This window comes from Pseudochaenichthys georgianus, chromosome 4, assembly GCF_902827115.2.
Source record: "Pseudochaenichthys georgianus chromosome 4, fPseGeo1.2, whole genome shotgun sequence".
NCBI lineage: Eukaryota > Metazoa > Chordata > Actinopteri > Perciformes > Channichthyidae > Pseudochaenichthys > Pseudochaenichthys georgianus.
This window is the reverse complement of record NC_047506.1, coordinates 27,243,841-27,252,982: the sequence shown is the minus strand read 5'-3', so window position 1 is coordinate 27,252,982 and position 9,142 is coordinate 27,243,841.

The following is a 9,142-nucleotide window of genomic DNA, read 5'->3' as shown; positions in this document are numbered from 1 at the left end:
GATGGAATTATGGCTCATGCAAAAGCAGCTCACTTCAGGGAAAGTAAGCCGATGGGAGAGCAGCCCCTTGCAGCACTGTAAATATTGTAAGGTAGCACCACAGCATAGGAGCACATGGTGACTGAATAATTAATAGGAGCTGTGTCTTTGACAGATATACTTTGGAGGCTATTAGCTCTGCTACCTGGCCAGTGAGAGCGCATTTGTCAAAAGAAAGTAATGCCGGGGTGATGATTGATTTCCTGAGGCTGCCAGGTTAGAGGCAGTGTGCCTCTGAACATTAATATCAGGTGGCATCTATTAGATAGGTGACTTTCTCAACTTGTCTGGCCCAGTTGCCTCTGCAAATACCAGCATATCAAAATCTAAATTGTCATCATTAATTGCTGCTTGGGGAGTATCTCGGAACACTATGTCTGCCTCTCCTGCTGTTACTCAGAGAAACTGTTAAACTCTGTGATCGCTTTTCAGGACTGAACCCACAATAGAGAGGCGAAGTCACGCCCATCTACTTCCGGCCCATGGGACCCCGGAAGCGAAAAATTAACATTGAATTCAATGGAGAGAGAACACGTATCTTTTGATCCCGTTTGAATTGTGCCACTAACTACACATATGATGTTTGTCAATCTTAAACAATAAGTTCCATGTCAAAAAAGTCACATTTTGTCGTAAAACTGTTGAAATATAAGACTATGAAAAATACGCGACTACAAAGACTACAAATCCCAAATCCCATTCTGGCTCGCGTAAGTGATGTCACAGGCGATAATGCTCCAAGTGGTTGCGACTCGTAATTAAAGCGAAGAAGAAGAAGATCTCATAACTGATTTATTCCCTCCAATAAATAAGAGATTGCTAAAAATAAATTCACTTTTACAAGATGCCTGTGTGCTTTGTACCAGGTTGTAATCACATAAGTGATCATACCACTTGCTCGTTCTATCGATTCCCGTCTGATGAAAGGACCAGGAGTCGCCGGATCAGACATATCAGGTAATACACATGTTGTGCATGGAACACAGTCAAGTTAGCTACCTAGCTAGTAGCGACGAGTAGTGAGCACGTTAGTTAGCATTACATTACTTTAGTAATGGTAGCCTTACCATGAAATTATTATTTTATTACATGAAGTAAACTAAAGCAAACAGATATTGTTCTCAACTGTATTAAAGTAAACAGGTATTATCTTGAACTGTATTGAAGTGAACATGTATTATTTGGGACTGTTTTAAAGTAATCCTATATATATATAAACCTTCTTACATACACTTTCCCAGACACCCTGACACACACAATACACTCCCTGACCAACACACAAACACACACACATCCTTTTCAAGGTTCTTTTTGGGGCCAATATAATCTCAAGTACTGATAGCTTTGCATGACATTCTTCTGGACGTGTTTCATTGTGATGACAGTAAGGGTGAGTCAATCTGTTTGTTGGAAAGACAGTAGTTGAGTGATTACTGAGAGAAAATTATTAGAAGAGATAATTATTCAAAGTGTTGTTACTTTAAAGTGTTGTTACTGACCTTTTTCTCTTTTATTTCCTTTCCCTCACCTGTAACTGCTGAGACCCTGAGGAACATGCACACTGACCTGCCCTGGCAACCTGATTTCCACTGTACGTAATAGTATTTGGTTATGGTATATTATTTATATACATCAAAGGCACAATGCACCCCCCAGATAGACACATGTATTGAGTGTGATATTGTGCATAGGTCAAGTGAAATCATCTTTACACACTAGAAAACTGTAGGAGCGGCAACTTGTTTTGAAATTGAATTTTTAATATCTGATAATAAAGTTGATCTGTTTTCTTTATTCTTCTCTCTTCCCAGCTCCATCCATCACCGTGCTCTGTTCCTGCAGGTCCTGCTTGCTAATCAATGCTTTATTTTTTTACACAATTACAAATAAAGTCAATGTATTGTATGACATGAAGTTGTGCTTCATTCGGAGTCAATAATAATTTCATTCTGCCTTCAACTGCACAATGACTGTGGACTGCACCGACATCCATGTCGATGCACCGACATCCATGTCGATGTCCATGTAGCTGATCAATTATGGATCATTCAAACTATATACAAATAATATGTAATAACGTTCTAAAATAAGTATTCGGTATATTCCTTGATAGCTTTTGGAGAAGGTTGTTTTTAAGTTTACTAAAATCTATCGTTTCAACTGTTTCACTTTATAAAAAGGAACAGGTGAGTAGAGCATCATTGAGTTTCTTATTCTGTCAGTAAATTATCCAGATGAAATGTTTATCATTATTTTAGTCAACCCTAAACAAATTGATTGTACCTTTTTAATAATGACCTTACATGGTCGCCAAAGTTAAATTAACTTCAGAAAATCAAATCAATTAATTTCTCCAACAGTCAACTATTTTCATAAAGAATATATATATTTTTCAAAGTCAACTTTATTGTCAATCTTACTCAGTTTGTGTTTATAGACAGAGAGATCAAAAATACTTTTAAATCAAATAAAATTATACAATTTACAGATATGTATACAAATATATATATATATATATATATATCCTATATACACCATCATGTATAATGATGGTGGACACTTCACTGTCTGGATGGCAGCTTGCTGGTCTCTGCTCAGTCGCATTGAGGCAAGCATTGCCTCAAGCCCCCGACCCCCATGCCCCTTCACCAGCTCCGGCACGGTAACAATGGCCTGATGTTGAGGCCGCGGCTCTGGCTCAGGTGACAAAAGCCATGCCATGCCACACTGTGCGCCCCTCAGTGCAGACCAGAACCAGTCTACATCCTGAGTGGCGATGTCCCTGGCCAGTGGGTTGTATGTCTCCTCTCACTGTTGGTAAAGTTGAGACACCGGCTGGACTACTTTGGAAGTGCCAGGCTTCCTCCACTGGCACTCAACATCTGTGGAGCTGATCTGCCACATGGCACATATTGCCAATGCTGCAGCGTGGCTGCATTTGTACATCCCCCGTGCACAATCACAGACAGCGCTCTGCATCGCGCCATCGTCTCCCATGCAGATCTGTACAAATAAAGTAAGTACCATGTTTGTTAGCATGCTATAATAGATTGAATGAGCAATAATACAAGGATGGTCCGGATCTGGGGGTGGGAGGGGTTATTTTTCCATAGTTTTGTCCTCTTGTCTGATTGTTGTTATTGTTTGTTTTTTCTGTATTTTTTGTAATTTGTGTTGTACTGGTTGTGATTGTACATTGTATTTTTCTAAATGTGTATGAATATATTTTTGAAAAACATTTGATCAACAATAAAAAAGGACTTGGTCAGGATCTAGACTCAGTGTGTAGTTAATTAATTAATCAATGCTCTCTACATTAGGAAAACACATACCAGTGTACCAGAGGGAGTCACACACAGCTGTGCCTGGATAAGCAAACAAATTGACAAGATAACCAAAACCCTTGAATCTACACACAGCAAATAAACTCAAATGACACAACGAGATGTAAAAGGAGATCACACATACAGTATAGTCGATATAAAACTGGCCGCTTCAATCTGAAGAGCAACTAAAACAAAACACGGGAGTTTACCTTGTTCTTGTGAACACTAATGTTATCCACAGCATACACAGAGACCACGAAGTTCTTAAGGAGAAAACTAGTTCCTGAAACAAAACACGTTAGTGTACCTTGTTAGCTAATGTTAGCTAGCCTAGCTGACATTAACGTTACACATTGCACTCATATTACTCACCGAAACCTTGTAAAGCCGGTCCCGCTGCTCTTACAGAACCGACTAACTCCCCTTTCGTGTATGTACAGCTCTCAACGTGTCCAGACTTGTAGTGATGTTCACCTCGTTTTATACTTTTATTCTCATTCTGAAAGAAACAGGTGAAATGTGCTAACGTGACGGCCGTCTTTGTGATGGTGACGCGTATTGTGCGAGACTAGAGACCTGTAGTTCACTCAGCGGTTTCACACAAAAAAATGTGTAACTTCACAGTTTTACGACACATTTTTATTTTTTTGACTTGCAAAATATTCTTTTAAATTGACAAACATCATATGTGTCATTCGTGGCACAATTCAAACAGGATCAAAAGATAACCTTTCTCTCTCCATTGACTTCAATGTATAATTTTACGCTTCCGGGGACTTCGCCTCTCTATACAAACACGGACAGAAAAACAGGAGTTTGCAGCAAAAGGTTTTAATTTCAAATCGTGACAGGGGATACTAACTGTTGTTAATATAGTCCAGGAAAGGGGATAAAAGAGCGAGGGAATGGAGATCCTCAGCCGAGGCTCCGGAGTGAGCGGCGGATTATTGCCAGGCAGATGAAAGGTGGGTTGAGCCTGTGTCTTTACCCTCCCGAGAGCGAGTAGGTTGGAGCAGGAGTTAGAGTTTGTCCTACCGGACAGGAGTGTGGCGAGCAGGGGTTTCAGAGCTGAGGGGAGCGAGCAGGCTGGAGCTGGTTGCGTGGAGAGCAGATGAATCCGACGAGGAAGTTGCTGGACGTGGCTAGTGGAGGAGGTGATGATGGGTTCTGAATAGAGAGACAAACAGGTAAGACAAAAAACTGATTCCATAGTTGTGTCAGGCTAGGCTAGAAAGCAATACGTTTACCAGTGTAATCTTGACGACGAACTGGTGAAGACTGGATGAGGAGACCGGATTAATAAGCAGGTGTGGATGAGTAGATGATCAGGATGAATGAGAAGCAGCTGCGGAGATGAATTGGCGGGAACCAGAAGTAGGTCAGCCACGCCCAGCCCGGGAGACAAACACAGACAACAAACAAAAAGGGAAGCAGAAGGAGGGAGTACTGCAAATCCTTACAGTACCCCCCCCCAAAACATGCTGGGTTAGAAGTTTGGAGGTCTCCAGGGCTGAAGGGAGCTTGGGTAGAGCAACAAAGTGTGCACACTTAGAGAAACGATCGACGACTGTTAGAATGGTTGTGTTCCCTTGAGAGGGAGGCCGGCCCGGAGACAAAGTGCAGGGCTATATGTGACCTGCTCTATCGAAATCAGTTGCATTGACCCGAAGACACATTTTGAGTTGTATACACTGCTGGAAAGAGGAGATTCCTAGCTTTCTAATGATATCAGGATTGTTGTTGTACTCCAAATATTAAGCAAAAATATGTCCCATTATATAATGACTGTCACAGAGTCATCATTTTGAGAAAAAGGCCTTCAAAGTTTCCTCTTCTCTGGAATCCATCGATCTGATTGATTATTAGTGGAGCAAATGATCAACATACTACGGAGGGAAGATATTTTTGTTTGGATTACTGGTCTGGGGGAAGCCCGCGAGTGTGTAGGTACGTGTGTGTGTTTGTGTAATTTTGCATTTGTGTGTATTGCGTTTGTTTCCCGGGGAAAACCCTCACGAGAAACAGCTGTTGTTATGCCTGCTGTGACGTTAAATTACTCCGTTCTACGCTTGTAATTATGCCGTCACAAGCTTCAAAGTTGTATTTATCATCTGAATTTGCCGAAAAAAGTTTAATATTCTGAAAGCCAAGACTTTGTTTAATTGAAATCAGATGAAAACAAACTGTAACGGACCCTGCCGTGTTATTTATGATTACTCTACGCTTACATTCATAATGTCAGCCGGAGGGCGGGGGGGCGGCGCTGCGGAAGAGCAGATTGCCTGTCATCTTCCCTTTACAAGCTTAAAGAATGTATTTATCGTGTGAGTTTGGAAATAAAATATTTTCATATTCTGAAAGCCAAGACTTTGTTTGTTTAAAATCAAACAAAACACCCAAACCCCGAAAAAATAGTTTTTTACGCAAATCCACGTTTATTTTTAAATGAGCCGTTGCGACTTCCGACTGATTTCGATAGAGCGGGTCACATATGTGACCAGGGTCGACTAGGGATTGGAAGGGGTTGGAGCAGCCGAGCGGGTTTCTGATGGGAGGCCTTGTTCCTAGCACAGGTTGTGCAAGCTGACACAAACTCCCTTGTGTCTCTGTCGACTGTAGGCCACCAGAAGTGTCTTCGGAGCAGAGAAAGTGTTTGATTGGCACCGGGATGATTCGAGAAACGGGAACTGTGGACCCACTGCAGGACTTGGGAATGAACAGAGTCGGGAACAAACTGACGGTTAGGCGGACCGCTTCCTGGGTCGGGTTGTTCCAAAAGGGCCTCTTGAATGGAATTACTAATCTCCCAGGTGATGGCTCCCACAACACAACTCAGGGGGAGTATTGAGTCAGCAGAGGTTACTGGAATCACAGACGAGAACGATCTGGACAGAGCATCGGGCTTGGTATTTTTGGAACCAGGGCGATAGGTGAGGGAGAAGTTGAAACGGCCGAAGAAGAGAGCCCACCTAGCTTGTCGGGAGTTCAGCCGCTTGGCTGACTGGATGTATTCCAAATTTGTATGGTCCGTCCAAACCAGAAATGGCTGCTCGCTGCCCTCGAGCCAGTGTCTCCACTCCTCCAAAGCCATCTTCACTGCCAGCAGTTCCTTGTTGCCAACATCATAGTTTCTCTCCGCAGGGGAGAGACGGCGAGAGAAAAAAGCACACGGGTGAAGCTTGTTGTTTGGCCCTGCTGTCTGAGACAGGACAGCGCCCACTCCGATGTCTGATACGTCAACCTCAACAACAAATGGTTTGCTGGAGTCCGGGTGGATGAGGATGGGAGCAGAAGTGAACAGAGACTTGAGTCTGAGAAAGGCCTCGTTAGCCTCAGAGGTCCAGGAGAACTTGACTTTGATGGAAGTGAGACTGGAGAGTGGAGCTGCGATCCTGCTGAAGTTTTTAATGAACCGGCGATAAAAGTTGGCGAAACCCAGGAACCTCTGCAATTCCTTCCGCATCGTGGGGACTGGCCACTCGGAGACAGCAAGAATCTTTCCAGGATCCGCCTCCAGCCTGCCTTGTCTGATGATAAATCCAAGGAAGCTGACACGTTCCTGGTTAAACTCACACTTCTCAGCCTTGACGTACAGCTTGTTCTCTAGCAGTCTCTGTAGAACCTGGCTGACGTGATTCTGTTGTTCCTCCAGGCTCTTGGAAAAGATCAAGATATCGTCGATGTAAACAAAAACAAACCGGTTGAGGAAATCCCGCAAAACATCATTCACCAGGGACTGAAAAACTGCTGGGGCATTTGAGAGTCCGAAGGGCATGACGAGGTACTCAAAGTGGCCAAGGGGAGTGTTAAAGGCGGTCTTCCACTCATCACCTTGGCGGATCCGAACCAAGTGGTAAGCGTTTCTGAGATCCAGCTTTGAGAAGATGGTGGCACCTTGGAGAGGCTCAAAAGCAGAGTTAATCAGGGGATGGGTACTTGTTCTTCACAGTTATGTTATTCAATCCACGGAAGTCAATACAGGGACATAGTGATTTATCCTTCTTGTCCACGAAGAAAAACCCCGCACCCAGAGGGGAGGAAGAAGGACGGATTATTCCTGAAGCCAGAGAATCACCGATATATTTCTCCATGGCCTCTCTCTCAGGTCGGGACAGATTATAGAGTTTGCTTGTTGGTAACGGCGCTCCAGGAAGCAAATCGACGGGGCAGTCATATGGACGGTGAGGAGGGAGAGAAAGAGCCTTATCCTTGCAGAAAACTTCCCCCATTGTGGTAAACCTCAGGTACGCCAGATAAATCCACATCAAAAGAATCACAAGGAGCAGACACTGGTTTAGCAGGAAATGGAGGTACAGCTGATTGCAAACAGTTAAGGTGACACTTCTGATTCCAAGCAATTATCCTTCCTCCAGCCCAATCAATATGAGGGTTGTGAGCGCGAAGCCAAGGGTAACCAAGAACCAACGGGGTAGATGGAGCGGAAATGACCTTGAGTTGGATTTGTTCTCTGTGATTCCCCGAAATAAACAGAGTTACAGGTAAGGTCTGCTGGGTCACCCTAGAGATGCGTTGGCCATTTAAGGCAGAAGCAGTCATGGGGTCCGATAAGGATTCCAATTTAATTCCCAGCTGGTTGGCAAGCTCCAGGTCCACAAAACTGTCCTCAGGACCAGAGTCTATTGGCGCATTTCCACTGCAACGGGGTAGCCCCGTTTAAGCGTCCCTAAGCGTCCTGGCTCAGGCCTCGGGCTGCCTCGCTGGCCGGCCGAGGCCGTGGCGCATTTCCATTACAGTTTAGGACAGTGTAGGCGGGGCGATCAGCTTTTTGGCGAGCTTTTTGGCGGGCTTTTTGGGCGGAGCGACGCTGAGTAAAACTGCAGTGGCGTCATCTTCAATGCGACACAACTCACAAAACACACACAACAATGGAGGATGTGGAAGCGATCGTTTACTTGTTTCTTGGTATGTGGCTTGTTATCACAGCAAGAAGGAAAGTGATCACAGCAAGCAGGAAAGTGATCACAGCAAGCAGGAAAGTGATGTTTCAAAGTAGGCTGCGTAAAGCAAGACGAGATGCAGAAGAAGCTGACGAGAGAGTTGTGGAAGTCCTACAACGCTGCAGAGACTACAACAGCACGCTACTCGTACAGCGCTACTCGGTAAGCTAACGTTCGCTAACTAGCCATGTGTTTAGGCTCACGCTCACAATACGACCAAAGTGTTTCAAATATTTAATTAATTGTAGCTACCACTTTTACGTATTAAAATATGTATGCTTTTGTTTGTGTATTTCAGAAGTTACGTCGCCGCAGACCATGTGTTTGGATGCTCGACCGAGCTACCGAGTGGTGGTCTGTGATTGTTCCATCTTTCACACACACTCAGTGGGTGGATAATTTCAGGATGTCTGAGGAAACGTACACCTACCTGTGCAACAAACTGCGGCCAGCGATGGAGAGACGGGACACAACATTCCGCGTGTGTATACCTCTAAAGAAGAGAGTGGCCATCGCACTGTGGAAGCTTGCTACCGGCTCAGAGTACAGAAGCATCGGACATCTCTTCGGAGTGAGCAACACCACTGTGTGCCGGTGTGTGCGAGACTTCTGTGCCGCTGCAGAGGCGTTGTTAGTACCGGAACTAATTCGTTCACCAGACCGGCAGAAGTTTGCAGAAATGGCTGCCTACACTGAAAACAGGTGGGGGCTCCCTCAGTGCGTAGGTGCTATTGATGGATCACACATACCCATCTTGGCACCACAGGAATACCACTGTGACTATTTCAACCGGAAAGGCTGGCACTCCATCATCCTTCA